Source organism: Oncorhynchus keta, chromosome 17, assembly GCF_023373465.1.
Source record: "Oncorhynchus keta strain PuntledgeMale-10-30-2019 chromosome 17, Oket_V2, whole genome shotgun sequence".
Classification (NCBI taxonomy): domain Eukaryota; kingdom Metazoa; phylum Chordata; class Actinopteri; order Salmoniformes; family Salmonidae; genus Oncorhynchus; species Oncorhynchus keta.
In genome coordinates this window covers 54,285,983-54,302,989 of record NC_068437.1, presented here as the reverse complement: position 1 = coordinate 54,302,989, position 17,007 = coordinate 54,285,983, and the positions used below count along the sequence as shown (strand labels likewise).

At 45.3% G+C, this 17,007-nt stretch overlaps 1 pseudogene; it reads right to left on the bottom strand.

Moving 5' to 3' along the window:
- LOC118396079 (1-phosphatidylinositol 4,5-bisphosphate phosphodiesterase zeta-1-like) overlaps window positions 1-16,487 on the bottom strand; it is a 43,830-nt pseudogene extending 27,343 nt beyond the window's left edge.
- Between the last annotated feature and the right edge of the window lie 520 nt (window positions 16,488-17,007).

Genomic DNA, 17,007 nt, shown 5'->3' with positions numbered 1-17,007 from the left:
GATGAGTTAGTTAGATGAGTTAGTCAGATGAGTTAGTCAGATGAGTTAGTTAGATGAGTTAGTCAAATGAGTTAGTCAGATGAGTTAGTCAAATGAGTTAGTTAGATGAGTTAGTCAAATGAGTTAGTCAGATGAGTTAGTTAGATGAGTTAGTTAGATGAGTTAGTCAGATGAGTTAGTTAGACTCGTTTTGACTACATTTCATGTGAGGCAGAGTGATTTAGTAACATGATCATTTGTGTGTAATAATAGTATATACAGTCGTGGCAAAAAAAAGTTTTGAGAATGACACAAATATTAATTTTCACAAAGTCTGCTGCCTCAGTTTGTATGATGGCAATTTGCATATACTCCAGAATGTTATGAAGAGTGATCAGATGAATTGCAAAGTCCCTCTTTGCCATGCAAATGAACTGAATCCCCAAAAACATTGTCACTGCATTCTAGCCCTGCCACAACAGGACCAGCTGACATCATGTCAGTGATTCTCGTTAACACATGTGGGGGGTTGACGAGAACAAGGCTAGAGATCACTCTGTCATGCTGATTGAGTTTGAATAACAGACTGGAAGCTTCAAAAGGAGGGTGGTGCTTGGAATCATTGACCTTTCTCTGTCAGCCATGGTTACCTGCAAGGAAACACGTGCCGTCATCATTGCTTTTGCACAAAAAGGGCTTCACAGGCAAGGATATTGCTGCCAGTAAGATTGCACCTAAATCAACCATTTATCGGATCATCAAGAACTTCAAGGAGAGCGGTTCAATTGTTGTGAAGAAGGCTTCAGGGCGCCCAAGAAAGTTCAGCAAGCGCCAGGACCGTCTCCTAAAGTTGATTCAGCTGCGGGCGCCACCAGTACAGAGCTTGCTCAGGAATGGCAGCAGGCAGGTGTGAGTGCATCTGCATGCACAGTGAGGCAATGACTTTTGGAGGATAGCCTGGTGTCAAGCAAAGAAGCCACTTCTCTCCAGGAAAAACATCAGGGACATACTGATATTCTGCAAAAGGTACAGGGATTGGACTGCTGAGGACTGGGGTAAAGTCATTTTCTCTGATGAATCCCCGATCCGATTGTTTGGGGCATCCGTAAAGCTTGTCCGGAGAAGACAAGGTGAGCGCTACCATGTCATGCCAACAGTAAAGCATCCTGAGACCATGTGTGGGGTTGCTTCTCAACCAGGGGAGTGGGGCTCACTAACAATTTTTGCCTAAGAACACAGCCATGAATAAAGAATGGTACCAACACATCCTCCGATAGCAACTTCTCCCAACCATCCAGGAACAGTTTGGTGATGAACAATGCCTTTTCCAGTATGATGGAGCACCTTGCCATAAGGCAAAAACGATAACTAAGTAGCTCGGGGAACAAAACATTGATATTTTGGGTCCATGACCAGGAAACTCCCCAGACCTTAATCCCATTGAGAACTTGTGGTCAATCCTCAAGAGGCGGGTGAACAAACAAAAACCCACAAATTCGGACAAACTCCAAGCATTGATTATACAAGAATGGGCTGCCATCAGTCAGGATGTGGCCCAGAAGTTAATTGACAGCATGCCAGGGCGGATTGCAGAGGACTTGAAAAAGAAGGGTCAACACTGCAAATATGGACTCTTTGCATCAACTTCATGTAATTGTCAATAAAAGCCTTTGACACTTATGAAATGTTTGTAGTTATACTTCAGTATCCATAGTAACATCTGACAATGATATCTAAAGACACTGAAGCAGCAAACTTTGTGAAAATTCATATTTGTGTCATTCTCAAATATGTTGGCCACGACTGTATGTTGTGACACCACATATGCTAGGACTGGCTTTCCGTACATGACTGTCTGTCACTAGAAGTACGGCTCATCTAAGATCACATGACGACTGAGTGACCGTGTATGAGTAGGGCTGAGAACTCAATTCAAATCAAGGTCAAGCTCTACACCCATTCAAACTTGTGCCACTTAATTATATTATTAAATATTCCTCAAAAGATGTAAAAATGTATGATTGATAGGTACATCAAATCATATTCTCACACAGTCATGTATAATAACCATCTATAACTTGTTTAAATAAATCTATATAACACACACACACATATAAACACGCACAAACACACACAAACATATACACACACAAACATATACAGACACATAAACACACACAAACACGCACACACACGTGCACACACACACACACACACATGCAAAACCTCTGTCCTCTAATCAGACAGTCATCACCAGCAAGCATCCTGTACCAGCCTCATTCCTACCCTATCAGACAGTCATCACCAGCAAGCAGCAAGCAGCCTGTGCCAGTCTCCTTCCTACCCTATCAGACAGTCATCACCAGCAAGCAGCCTGTGCCAGTCTCCCTTCCTACCCTATCAGACAGTCATCACCAGCAAGCAGCCTGTGCCAGTCTCATTCCTACCCTATCAGACAGTCATCACCAGCAGGGGTTCAAATAGAGGCAGTCTATTCCACAGATGAACGAACTGCCGGCAGGGGAATGAGGAAATCTAAATATGCATCCCAAATGGCACTCTATTCCCTATATAGTGAACTACTTTAGACCAGAGCCCTATGGTACTCTATTCCCTATATAGTGAACTACTTTAGACCAGAGCCCTATGGTACTCTATTCCCTATATAGTGAACTACTTTAGACCAGGGCCCTATAGAACCCTATTCCCTATATAGTGAACTACTTTAGACCAGAGCCCTATGGTACTCTATTCCCTATATAGTGAACTACTTTAGACCAGAGCCCTATGGTACTCTATTCCCTATATATAGTGCACTACTTTAGACCAGAGGCCTATAGAACCCTATTCCCTATATAGTGCACTACTTTAGACCAGAGCCCTATAGAACCCTATTCCCTATATATAATGCACTACTTTAGACCAGAACCCTATAGAACCCTATTCCCTATATATGTCACGCCTTGGTCTTAGTGTTTTGTGTTTTCGTTGATTGTTTGGTCAGGCCAGGTGTGACATGGGTTTGTTTTGTTGTATTTCGTATTGGGGTTTTGTAGTTATTGGGATTGCGGCTGAGTAGGGGTGTTGTATGGGCTTGGCTGCCTGAGGCGGTTCTCAATCAGAGTCAGGTGATTCTCATTGTCTCTGATTGGGAACCGTATTTAGGTAGCCTGGGTTTCGCTTTGTATTTCGTGGGTGATTGTTCCTGTCTCTGTGTAGTTTCACCAGATAGGCTGTAATTAGGTTTCACGTTCCGTTTGTTGTTGTTGTATCTATAAGTTATTTCATGTATCGCTTTTTTCATTAAAGACATGAGTAACCACCACGCTGCATTTCGGTCCGACTCTCTTTCTACAAACGAAGAACGCCGTTACAATATAGTGCACTACTTTAGACCAGGGCCCTATAGAACCCTATTCCCTATATAGTGCACTACTTTAGACCAGAGCCCTATAGAACCCTATTCCCTATATAGTGCACTACTTTAGACCAGAGCCCTATAGAACCCTATTCCCTATATAGTGCACTACTTTAGACCAGGGTTCCATTTGGGACAACTGAACTATTTAAACGCTGTTCATGCGGTAGACCTTTTCAGACGATCCCATCCATTGATTTCCCCGGATGGAGTGTGAGATTGGACAGCCCAGAGGATCTCATCTAAGGAATTAGATTCAATCAGATCAAACGTTAACCCGGCAAAAAGCAGACACCGGGAATAGCTGATGTTTTTTGGTGGTGTCGGAGGTGGAACTGAGCTGGAGCCATCATCTCCTCTGCCGGAGCTTCAACAACACAAACTGAGCATGGACATTATTGATCCAGTCCACATAACATCTCCTCTGTCGGAGCTTCAACAACACAAACTGAGCATGGACATTATTGATCCAGTCCACATAACATCTCCTCTGTCGGAGCTTCAACAACACAAACTCAGCATGGACATTATTGATCCAGTCCACATAACATCTCCTCTGTCGGAGCTTCAACAGCCCAAACTGAGCATGGACATTATTGATCCAGTCCACATAACATCTCCCTCTGCCGGAGCTTCAACAGCCCAAACTGAGCATGGACATTATTGATCCAGTCCACATAACATCTCCTCTGTCGGAGCTTCAACAACACAAACTGAGCATGGACATTATTGATCCAGTCCACATAACATCTCCTCTGTCGGAGCTTCAACAGCCCAAACTGAGCATGGACATTATTGATCCAGTCCACATAACATCTCCTCTGCCGGAGCTTCAACAGCCCAAACTCAGCATGGACATTATTGATCCAGTCCACATAACATCTCCTCTGTCGGAGCTTCAACAGCCCAAACTCAGCATGGACATTATTGATCCAGTCCACATAACATCTCCTCTGCCGGAGCTTCAACAGCCCAAACTCAGCATGGACATTATTGATCCAGTCCACATAACATCTCCTCTGCCGGAGCTTCAACAGCCCAAACTCAGCATGGACATTATTGATCCAGTCCACATAACATCTCCTCTGTCGGAGCTTCAACAACACAAACTGAGCATGGACATTATTGATCCAGTCCACATAACATCTCCTCTGTCGGAGCTTCAACAACACAAACTGAGCATGGACATTATTGATCCAGTCCACATAACAGGGTCGGTTTATGTTCTACGTTGAAGTTGTGAAGATGACGTGAGCTTATGTATATTCTATGTTTAAGTTGATTTACTAATATTTGAAAACCGGGAATCTTATAACTTTCACTAAGCTTGTAAACAAATGTCAGCTGTTCTAGCTATACTGAGGTATACTGACACTGATGCGGGTGGCAGGTAACCTAGCGATTAAAAAACGTTGAGTCAGTAACTGAAAGGTCACTGGTTTAAATCCCAGAGCCGACTATGTGAAAAATATGTAAAGGTATTTAAACTGTAAGTCGCTCTGGATAAGAGCGTCTGCTAAATGACTCTCATGTAAATGTACTGTTTACGTTGGGGCTGGGCAGTTGTCCAGGCTGGTTGGTGAGGTCCAGGCTGGTGGCCAGCAGTTTTTCCCCAGGATGGAGGTGAGGTACTGGGCCATGACATCCTGCTGAGTCGGGGTACAGTGATTCTCCAGGGACAGGATCACTGGGTACGGAGACACCTGGCACAGAATAGTCTCTCAAGGGTCTGTCATGCCAGCAAGACACAAGACACAAGATAACCATACCAGCAGTGGAGGTTCTGTGTGACTCGGGTTTGGGTTCAATTCACAAAGGAGTCTCACACACACATTCTAAAAATATAAACACGTTTCCCATTGCCAAGCAACCAGATCAAAGAGGCCCATCTCCCTTCAGTGAATAACACCCTCTATTAGTGATGGTAGACAGTGAATTAGAATACTTAAAACAACACACCAGGCAGTACAGTAGAACCCTGAGGCAACGTTCTGATTCCATTACCCTCCTAGACAACACTATGGGACTTATATCAAAGTAAGTGGAGATGTCCTAAAAAATGTACACAGTTCTTTATCTGTGGTGTGGTCCTACCTCAAAGGCATGCTGCTCCACGGTAGTGATGACGTCCCTGAACAGGATCTTGCTGGTCAGAGTGTGACCATGGTAGACTATAGGCTCTGTACTAGGACCATCCCAGCAGTCAATCTCCAGACAACGACAACTCTCCTCAGCGCACTGAGGACACACCGAGAGAGAGATGGATGGACGCGTAAGGAACACAAGATGATTAGTAGGAGGAGGACTGAGGACATCTGTAGTTTACCAGCGACATACAGAGGACAAATGATAAAGACGAAAATAGACCCAAACCTTATTTCTTTTATAGTATATCACTCACACTGTTTACAGGACATGAAAGTTAATTCTGCAGACCGGTCTAAAAAAATTATGTTTTCGATTATAATTTGATTTCCATTTTGCGTTATTCAGTACCAAAACGTTGAATGATTAATGAGTTAATAACCATCATATCAAAATGTATGGCCATATAAAAGCACAGAAACTAAAGGGAGGATTTCCTTCTGACACACCAGCTCCCATCTGCACAGACTTGTCACACTGAACGTACAGCAATAGTGGTTTGATTCGTTGTTGGTCTTTATGTTCTTTATGCTCCTGATTCAGTTCTCCCTTTCCACCCTTTGCTCACCTGGCGGCTAGACACAGAGTCCAGTCACCCCCCTCCCCAGTCACTCCTCCTCCCCAGTCCACTCCCTCCATAGTCACCTCCCTTCCCCAGTCACACCCCTCCCCAGTCACCTCCCCAGTCATCTCCCCACCAGATCTCCCCTCCTCTGTCACCTCCCTCCCCAGTCACCTCCCCTCCATAGTCACCTCCCTCCCAGTCACCTCCCCTCCCCAGTCACCTACCCTCCATAGTCACCTCCCCTCCATAGTCACCTCCCCTCCCCAGTCACCTCCCTCCATAGTCACCTCCCCTCCCCCCAGTCACCTCCCCTCCCCAGTCACCTCCCCTCCCCAGTCACCTCCCTCCATAGTCACCTCCCCTCCCCAGTCACCCCCTCCATAGTCACCTCCCCTCCATAGTCACCTCCCTCCCAGTCACCTCCTCCATAGTCACCTCCCTCCCCAGTCACCTCCCCTCCCCAGTCACCTCCCCTCCATAGTCACCTCCCCTCCCCAGTCACCTCCCTCCCCAGTCACCTCCCTCCCCAGTCATCTCCCCACCAGACGTCCCCTCCTCTGTCACCTCCCCTCCATAGTCACGTCACCTCCTCCATAGTCACCTCCCTCCCCAGTCACCTCCCCTCCCCAGTCACCTCCCCTCCCCAGTCACCTCCCCTCCATAGTCACCTCCTATTTCATTAGCTGTGTAAAACCAGAACCTCCTCACCAGACCTCCCTCCCCAGTCACCTCCCCTCCCCAGTCACCTCCCTGTTCTTAGCTGAGTGAACCAGACCTCCTCCCCAGACCTCCCTCCCCAGTCACCTCCCCTCCCCAGTCACCTCCCCTCCCCAGTCACCCCTCCCCAGTCACCCCCTCCCCAGTCACCTCCCCCAGTCACCTCCCCCAGTCACCTCCCCCCCTCCCCCAGTCACCTCACCCCTCCCCAGTCACCTCACCCCCTCCCCAGTCACCTCCCCTCCCCTGTCACCTCCCCTCCCCAGTCACCCCCTCCCCAGTCACCTCCCCTCCCCAGTCACCTCCCCTCCCCTGTCACCTCCCTCCCCAGTCACCTCCTATTTCTTTATCTGTGTAAATCAGACCTCCTCCCCAGTCACCTCCCCTCCCTAGTCACCCCCTCCCCAGTCACCTCCTCCTAAGTCACCTCCTCCCCAGTCACCTCCCGCTCATTAGCTGAGTGAACCAGGCCCCCCATCAGGCCTCACCACCAGACCTCCCCACCCAGTCACCTCCCTTTAATTAGCTGAGTGAACCAGGCCCCCATCAGGCCTCCCCACCAGACCTCCCTCCCAGTCACCACCCCTTTTATTAGCTGAGTGAACCAGGTCCCCCATCACAGCCCCCCCCATCAGGCCTCCCACCAGACCTCCCTCCTAAGTCACCCCCTTCCCCAGTCACCTCCCCATTCATTAGCTGAGTGAACCAGCCCCCCCCATCAGGCCCTCCCACCAGACCTCCTCCCCAGTCACTCAATTAGAGGGCTTTACTACAGTCTATTAGACGAGTGGGAGACACCCTTGCATCCCAAATGGCACCCTATTCCCTACATAGGGCACTACTTAAGACCAGAACCTTCAAAAGTAGTGCACTATATAGGGAATAGGGTGCCATTTGGGATGCTGGCATTGTATTAGACAGGAGTGAGAGAGTACTCTATATTATAGACAGGGGAAAGACAGTATATTACAGCAGAGAGAGAGAGAGAGAGAGTACTCCACTGGTCTCAGAGGACCAATAATGGCCTAGTTCTGCTGCCATCAGCCCCTTTCTCACTCAGTTCACCTCCTTTTGTCCTTTAGTTAGCGGATGGAGAGGCTGCATTACTGAATATGAAGGAGAGACTAAGTGAGCAGACACTGCGGTTTGAGAGGGTTTAAACTGAGGGAGCAGACACTTCGGTTTGAGAGGGTTTAAACTGAGAGAGCAGACACTGCGGTTTGAGAGGAGAGGGTTTAAACTGAGAGAGCAGACACTGCGGTTTGAGAGGAGAGGGTTTAAACTGAGAGAGCAGACACTGTGGTTTGAGAGGGTTTAAACTGAGAGAGCAGACACTGTGGTTTGAGAGGAGAGGGTTTAAACTGAGAGAGCAGACACTGTGGTTTGAGAGGGTTTAAACTGAGAGAGCAGACACTGCGGTTTGAGAGGAGAGGGTTTAAACTGAGAGAGCAGACACTACGGTTTGAGAGGAGAGGGTTTAAACTGAGAGAGCAGACACTGCGGTTTGAGAGGGTTTAAACTGAGAGTGCAGACACTGTGGTTTGAGAGGAGAGGGTTTAAACTGAGAGAGCAGACACTGTGGTTTGAGAGGGTTTAAACTGAGAGAGCAGACACTACGGTTTGAGAGGAGAGGGTTTAAACTGAGAGAGCAGACACTGCGGTTTGAGAGGGTTTAAACTGAGAGTGCAGACACTATGTATGGTTTGAGAGGGTTTAAACTGAGAGAGCAGACACTGCGGTTTAAGAGGAGAGGGTTTAAACTGAGAGAGCAGACACTATGGTTTGAGAGGGTTTAAACTGAGAGAGCAGACACTGTGGTTTGAGAGGGTTTAAACTGAGAGAGCAGACACTACGGTTTGAGAGGAGAGGGTTTAAACTGAGAGAGCAGACACTGCGGTTTGAGAGGGTTTAAACTGAGAGTGCAGACACTATGTATGGTTTGAGAGGGTTTAAACTGAGAGAGCAGACACTGCGGTTTAAGAGGAGAGGGTTTAAACTGAGAGAGCAGACACTATGGTTTGAGAGGGTTTAAACTGAGAGAGCAGACACTGCGGTTTGAGAGGAGAGGGTTTAAACTGAGAGAGCAGACACTGCGGTTTGAGAGGAGAGGGTTTAAACTGAGAGAGCAGACACTGCGGTTTGAGAGGAGAGGGTTTAAACTGAGAGAGCAGACACTATGGTTTGAGAGGAGAGGGTTTAAACTGAGAGAGCAGATGCTGTGGTTAGAGAGGGTTTAAACTGAGAGAACAGACACTGCGGTTTGAGAGGTGTTACAACTTCTAACGATGGTGAGTGGAGGAGTCAGGCGCAGAGAGCAGGTAATTCAGTTGGTGGATATTTTATTCCATAGACTGTGGAACCACGACATGTAAAACACCAGGGTGCATGAAACAACCCGTCCCAAAATACAACGGACTAAAAACTGTCCGGAAAAATACTGATTACACTCATACACCAGATAACAGGAACCAAGCCCGCACAAATACCCAGCGGGCCTAGTGCCCTTAAATAGCCTACAAACAAACACTAACTCAAAACAGGTGTCCCCATTTAACCCAATAAACAGAAACAAACTGAAAGGGAATCGATGGCAGCTAGTAGGCCGGCGACGACGACCGCTGAGCGCCGCCCGAACAGGAAGAGGCACCATCTTCAGCGAGATTCGTGACAAGAGGGTTTAAACTGAGAGAGCAGACACTGCGGTTTGAGAGGAGAGGGTTTAAACTGAGAGAGCAGACACTGCGGTTTGAGAGAAGAGGGTTTAAACTGAGAGAGCAGACACTGTGGTTTGAGAGGGTTTAAACTGAGAGAGCAGACACTATGGTTTGAGAGGGTTTAAACTGAGAGAGCAGACACTATGGTTTGAGAGGGTTTAAACTGAGAGAGCAGACACTGCGGTTTGAGAGGAGAGGGTTTAAACTGAGAGAGCAGACATTGCGGTTTGAGAGGAGAGGGTTTAAACTGAGAGAGCAGACACTATGGTTTGAGAGCAGAGGGTTTAAACTGAGAGAGCAGACACTGTGGTTTAAGAGGGTTTAAACTGAGAGAGCAGACACTATGGTTTGAGAGGGTTTAAACTGAGAGAGCAGACACTGCGGTTTGAGAGGAGAGGGTTTAAACTGAGAGAGCAGACACTGCGGTTTGAGAGGAGGGATTAAACTGAGAGAGCAGACACTATGGTTTGAGAGGAGAGGGTTTAAACTGAGAGAGCAGACACTATGGTTTGAGAGGGTTTAAACTGAGAGAGCAGACACTATGGTTTGAGAGGAGAGGGTTTAAACTGAGAGAGCAGACAATATGGTTTGAGAGGGTTTAAACTGAGAGAGCAGACACTGCGGTTTGAGAGGAGAGGGTTTAAACTGAGGGCAGACACTACGGTTTGAGAGGAGAGGGTTTAAACTGAGAGAACAGACACTACGGTTTGAGAGGAGAGGGTTTAAACTGAGAGAACAGACACTATGGTTTGAGAGGAGAGGGTTTAAACTGAGAGAGCAGACACTATGGTTTGAGAGGGTTTAAACTGAGAGAGCAGACACAATGGTTTGAGAGGGTTTAAACTGAGAGAGCAGACACAATGGTTTGAGAGGGTTTAAACTGAGAGAGCAGACACAATGGTTTGAGAGGGTTTAAACTGAGAGAGCAGACACTGCGGTTTGAGAGGAGAGGGATTAAACTGAGAGAGCAGACACTATGGTTTGAGAGGAGAGGGTTTAAACTGAGAGAGCAGACACTATGGTTTGAGAGGGTTTAAACTGAGAGAGCAGGCACAATGGTTTGAGAGGGTTTAAACTGAGAGCAGACACTGCGATTTGAGAGGAGAGGGATTAAACTGAGAGAGCAGACACTACAGTTTGAGAGGAGAGGGTTTAAACTGAGAGAACAGACACTACGGTTTGAGAGGAGAGGGTTTAAACTGAGAGAACAGACACTACGGTTTGAGAGGAGAGGGTTTAAACTGAGAAAACAGACACTACGGTTTGAGAGGAGAGGGTTTAAACTGAGAGAGCAGACACTACAGTTTGAGAGGAGAGGGTTTAAACTGAGAGAACAGACACTACGGTTTGAGAGGAGAGGGTTTAAACTGAGAGAACAGACACTACGGTTTGAGAGGAGAGGGTTTAAACTGAGAGAGCAGACACTAGAGAGGCGAGGGTTTTAGAGACAGGTTTGAGAGGAGAGGGTTTAAACTGAGAGAGCAGACACTGCGGTTTGAGAGGAGACTGGGTTTAAACTGAGAGAGCAGACACTGTGGTTAGAGAGGCGAGGGTTTAAACTGAGAGAGCAGACACTGTGGTTTGAGAGGGTTTAAACTGAGAGAGCAGACACTATGGTTTGAGAGGGTTTAAACTGAGAGAGCAGACACTGCGGTTTGAGAGGAGAGGGTTTAAACTGAGAGAGCAGACATTGCGATTTGAGAGGAGAGGGTTTAAACTGAGAGAGCAGACACTATGGTTTGAGAGGAGAGGGTTTAAACTGAGAGAGCAGACACAATGGTTTTTAGAGGGTTTAAACTGAGAGAGCAGACACAATGGTTTGAGAGGGTTTAAACTGAGAGAGCAGACACTGCGGTTTGAGAGGAGAGAATTTAAACTGAGAGAGCAGACACTGCGGTTTGAGAGGAGAGGGATTAAACTGAGAGAGCAGACACTATGGTTTGAGAGGAGAGGGTTTAAACTGAGAGAGCAGACACTATGGTTTGAGAGGGTTTAAACTGAGAGAGCAGACACTATGGTTTGAGCGGAGAGGGTTTAAACTGAGAGAGCAGACAATATGGTTTGAGAGGGTTTAAACTGAGAGAGCAGACACTGCGGTTTGAGAGGAGAGGGTTTAAACTGAGAGAACAGACACTACGGTTTGAGAGGAGAGGGTTTAAACTGAGAGAACAGACACTATGGTTTGAGAGGAGAGGGTTTAAACTGAGAGAGCAGACACTATGGTTTGAGAGGGTTTAAACTGAGAGAGCAGACACAATGGTTTGAGAGGGTTTAAACTGAGAGAGCAGACACAATGGTTTGAGAGGGTTTAAACTGAGAGAGCAGACACAATGGTTTGAGAGGGTTTAAACTGAGAGAGCAGACACTGCGGTTTGAGAGGAGAGGGATTAAACTGAGAGAGCAGACACTATGGTTTGAGAGGAGAGGGTTTAAACTGAGAGAGCAGACACTATGGTTTGAGAGGGTTTAAACTGAGAGAGCAGACACAATGGTTTGAGAGGGTTTAAACTGAGAGAGCAGACACTGCGGTTTGAGAGGAGAGGGATTAAACTGAGAGAGCAGACACTACAGTTTGAGAGGAGAGGGTTTAAACTGAGAGAACAGACACTACGGTTTGAGAGGAGAGGGTTTAAACTGAGAGAACAGACACTACGGTTTGAGAGGAGAGGGTTTAAACTGAGAGAACAGACACTACGGTTTGAGAGGAGAGGGTTTAAACTGAGAGAGCAGACACTACGGTTTGAGAGGAGAGGGTTTAAACTGAGAGAACAGACACTACGGTTTGAGAGGAGAGGGTTTAAACTGAGAGAGCAGACACTATGGTTTGAGAGGAGAGGGTTTAAACTGAGAGAGCAGACACTGTGGTTTGAGAGGAGAGGGTTTAAACTGAGAGAGCAGACACTGTGGTTTGAGAGGAGAGGGTTTAAACTGAGAGAGCAGACACTGTGGTTTGAGAGGAGAGGGTTTAAACTGAGAGAGCAGACAATGTGGTTTGAGAGGAGAGGGTTTAAACTTTAAAGAATGGCAGTGGGTATACAACCAGCAGAAGCCATTTCTTAACTAGTTGTATTACCTGACATAGGTAGAATTATTACCTGACATAGGTAGAATTATTACCTGACATAGGTAGAATTATTACCTGACATAGGTAGTGTTATTACCTGAGATAGGTAGAATTATTACCTGACATAGGTAGTGTTATTACCTGACATAGGTAGTGTTTTACCTGACATAGGTAGAATTATTACATGACATAGGCTGTTGTAATTACCCGACATAGGTAGTGTTATTACCTGACACAGGCTGTTGTAATGACCTGACATAGGTAGAATTATTACATGACATAGGCTGGTAATTACCTGACATAGGTAGTGTTTTACCTGACATAGGTAGAATTATTACATGACATAGGCTGTTGTAATTACCTGACATAGGTAGTGTTATTACCTGACATAGGCAGTTGTAATGACCTGACATAGGTAGAATGATTACCTGACATAGGTAGTGTTATTACCTTACATAGGTAGAATTATTACCTGACATAGGTAGTGTTATTACCTGACATAGGTAGAACGATTACCTGACATAGGAAGAATTATTACCTGACATAGGGTAGAATTATTACCTGACATAGGTAGTGTTATTACCTGACATAGGTAGAATTATTACATGGCATAGGTAATGTTATTACCTGACATAGGTAGAATTATTACATGGCATAGGCTGTTGTAATTACCTGACATAGGTAGTGTTATTACATGACATAGGCTGTTGTAATGACCTGACATAAGTAGTGTTACTACCTGACACAGGCTGTTGTAATGACCTGACATAGGTAGTGTTATTACCTGACATAGGCAGTTTTATTACCTGACATAGGTAGTGTTATGACCTGACATAGGTAGAATTATTACCTGACATAGGTAGTGTTATTACCTGACATAGGGTAGAATTATTACCTGACATAGGTAGTGTTATTACCTGACATAGGTAGAATTATTACATGACATAGGTATAATTATTACATGGCATAGGCTGTTGTAATTACCTGACATAGGTAGTGTTATTACCTGACATAGGCAGTTGTAATGACCTGACATAAGTAGTGTTACTACCTGACACAGGCTGTTGTAATGAGCTGACATAGGTAGTGTTATTACCTGACATAGGCAGTGTTAGTACCTGACATAGGTAGTGTTATTACCTGACATAGGCAGTTGTAATGACCTGACATAGGTAGTGTTATTACCTGACATAGGAAGTTGTAATTACCTGACATAGGCGTCCAGGGTGCTCTTGCCGACCAGCTGGTCCCCAGTGAGGTAGGTGTTGTGAGAAGACGAGATGAAGTAGTGACATAGAGGCTGGTCCATATCCTGGTACACAGACGTGTGTATCTGGTCAAACACACTACAGTCTTTAGACTCCATGTATCTGTAGAATCCCTCGAATGTCATGCTTCTGTTCTCTCTAGCTGCCAGGGATACGCAGAGGTTGGGTTAAAAAACACTCAACAAAAAAACAATCACTCAGTTGGATGTACTACTTTACTTGCATATGTACCTTGAGGACGTGAAGAGAGAAGGAAGTATTTGGATGGTAAAAATATGTCCTTCTGCCCCAGAACAAGGCAGTTAACCCCTTGTTCCCCGGTAGGCTGTCATTGTAAATAATAATTTATTCTTAACTGAGTTGCCTAGTTAAATAAAGGTTCAAAATACATTTTAAAAATGTGACAATTGAGAAAGTGTCTTGTTGTGCTAGTCCCCTGACGAGCTTGACTGTCTTCGTTTACTTTACTTCCTGTTTTCGTCATGTCAGACTGATGCCTCTGTACCTGTAGCAGAGCATTTTGTCTGATGAGCTTGACTGCCACGGTTTTATGTCCTGTCTCATCAGGTCAGAAGGATGCCTCTATGCCTGTCGCAGCGTGGCATTTCTATGGTGCTGTTTGTATAGCGGCAGGAGATGCTAAATAGACTTGTGTCCGTTCTAATCTGAAACAAGTGGTCTCATCACATGTGACTCAGCTAAGGCTAACAAAATGCCTGGTAGGGTACAGTCATACATACCTACTGTACAGTCGTGGCCAAAAGTTTTGAGAATGACACAAATATTAATTTTCACAAAGTCTGCTGCCTCAGTTTGTATGATGGCAATTTGCATATACTCCAGAATGTTATGAAGATTGATCAGATGAATTGCAATTAATTGTAAAGTCCCTCTTTGCCATGCATATGAACTGAATCCCCCAAAAAAACATTTCCACTGTATTTCAGCCCTGCCACAAAAGGACCAGCTGACATCATGTCAGTGATTCTCTCGTTTAACACAGGTGTGAGTGTTGATGAGGATAAGGCTGGAGATCACTCTGTCATGCTGATTGAGTTTGAATAACAGACTGGAAGCTTCAAAAGGAGGGTGGTGCTTGGAATCATTGTTCTTCCTCTGTCAATCATGGTTACCCTCAAGGAAACACGTGCCGTCGTCATTGCTTTGCACAAAAAGGGCTTCACAGGCAAGGATATTGCTGCCAGTAAGACTGCACCTAAATCAACCATTTATCGGATCATCAAGAACTTCAAGGAGAAAGGTTCAATTGTTGTGAAGAAGGCTTCAGGGCACCCAAGAAAGTCCAGCAAGCGCCAGGACCATCTCCTAAAGTTGATTCAGCTGCGGGATCGGGGCACCACCAGTACAGAGCTTGCTCAGGAATGGCAGCAGGCAGGTGTGAGTGCATCTGCACGCACAGTGAGGCAAAGACTTTTGGAGGATGGCCTGGTGTCAAGAAGGGCAGCAAAGAAGCCACTTCTCTCCAGGAAAAACATCAGGGACAGACTGATATTCTGCAAAAGGTACAGGGATTGGACTGCTGAGGACTGGGGTCAAGTTCAATGATGGATCCCCTTTCCGATTGTTTGGAGCATGTGGAAAAAAGCTTGTCCGGAGAAGACAAGGTGAGCGCTACCATCAGTCCTGTCATGCCAACAGTAAAACATCTTGAGACCATGTGTGGGGTTGCTTCTCAGCCAAGGGAGTGGGGCTCACTCACAATTTTGCCTAAGAACACAGCCATGAATAAAGAATGGTACCAACACATCCTCCGGTAGCAACTTCTCCCAACCATCCAGGAACAGTTTGGTGACAAACAATGCCTTTTCCAGCATGATGGAGCTGCTTGCCATAAGGCAAAAGTGATAACTAAGTGGCTCGGGGAACAAAACATTGATATTTTGGGTCCATGGCCAGGAAACTCCCCAGACCTTAATCCCATTGAGAACTTGTGGTCAATCCTCAAGAGGTGGGTGAACAAACAAAAACCCACAAATTCTGACAAACTCCAAGCATTGATTATGCAAGAGTGGGCTGCCATCAGTCAGAATGTGGCCCAGAAGTTAATTGACAGCATGCCAGGGCGGATTGCAGAGGACTTGAAAAAGAAGGGTCAACACTGCAAATATTGATATTTTGCATCAACTTCATGTAATTGTCAATAAAAGCCTTTGACACTTATGAAATGCTTGTAATTATACTTCAGTATTCCATAGTAACATCTGACAATAATATCTAAAGACACTGAAGCAGCAGACTTTGTGAAAATGTATATTTGTGTCATTCTCAAAACTTTTTGGCCACGACTGTACTGTAACAATAAAATGAAAATAAGTGAACAAGGAAACCTAATTAATTGTGCATCATGATAGGACAGAACTGTACCAAGTCCCACCTCATCACCTTTCACTCACCTGTCTCCTCAATCTCATATCTGTCAATCAAGCCCTCCGCTGTCTCCTGATTCGCTGTTGCCTCCATCTGCTCCATGTGTAGGAACCTGAGGAGAGCGGAGGCGGCCAGAGTATTCCTTCCGGAGGAGTAGCACTGGTAGATGTTCTGTATCTCTGACCTTCTGGAGGTGGAGGCCTTGTTCTTCTTCATTGTCCGCCAGCCAGCAGAGTCCTCAAGCCCCCTGACCCAGGTCTCACCCTGGCCCCTGTGGAAACAAACCTGTTTGACTTCATTGTGTTTTAATCCTCAATGGTTTTTCATTTGTGGTATTGTTGTATTCGTGTGGATGAGGTAAGTTTTTTTTTAAATTGTCAAATAAAATGCAATCATCCTTTAAGACACAGTCCCCAGGAACCCACTGGGACATAGAAGAAGGGATCATGGTATATCGTTTATAATAGTTTACAGTTTATAATAGTTTTCATTTTATAATAGTTTCCATTTTATAATAGTTTACCGTTTATAATAGTTTACAGTTTATAATAGTTTACAGTTTATAATAGTTTATAATAGTTTCCATTTTATAATAGTTTACAGTTTATAATAGTTTCCATTTTATAATAGTTTCCATTTTATAATAGTTTACAGTTTATAGTAGTTTACAGTTTATAATAGTTTACAGTTTATAATAGTTTACAGTTTATAATAGTTTATAATAGTTTACAGTTTATAATAGTTTACAG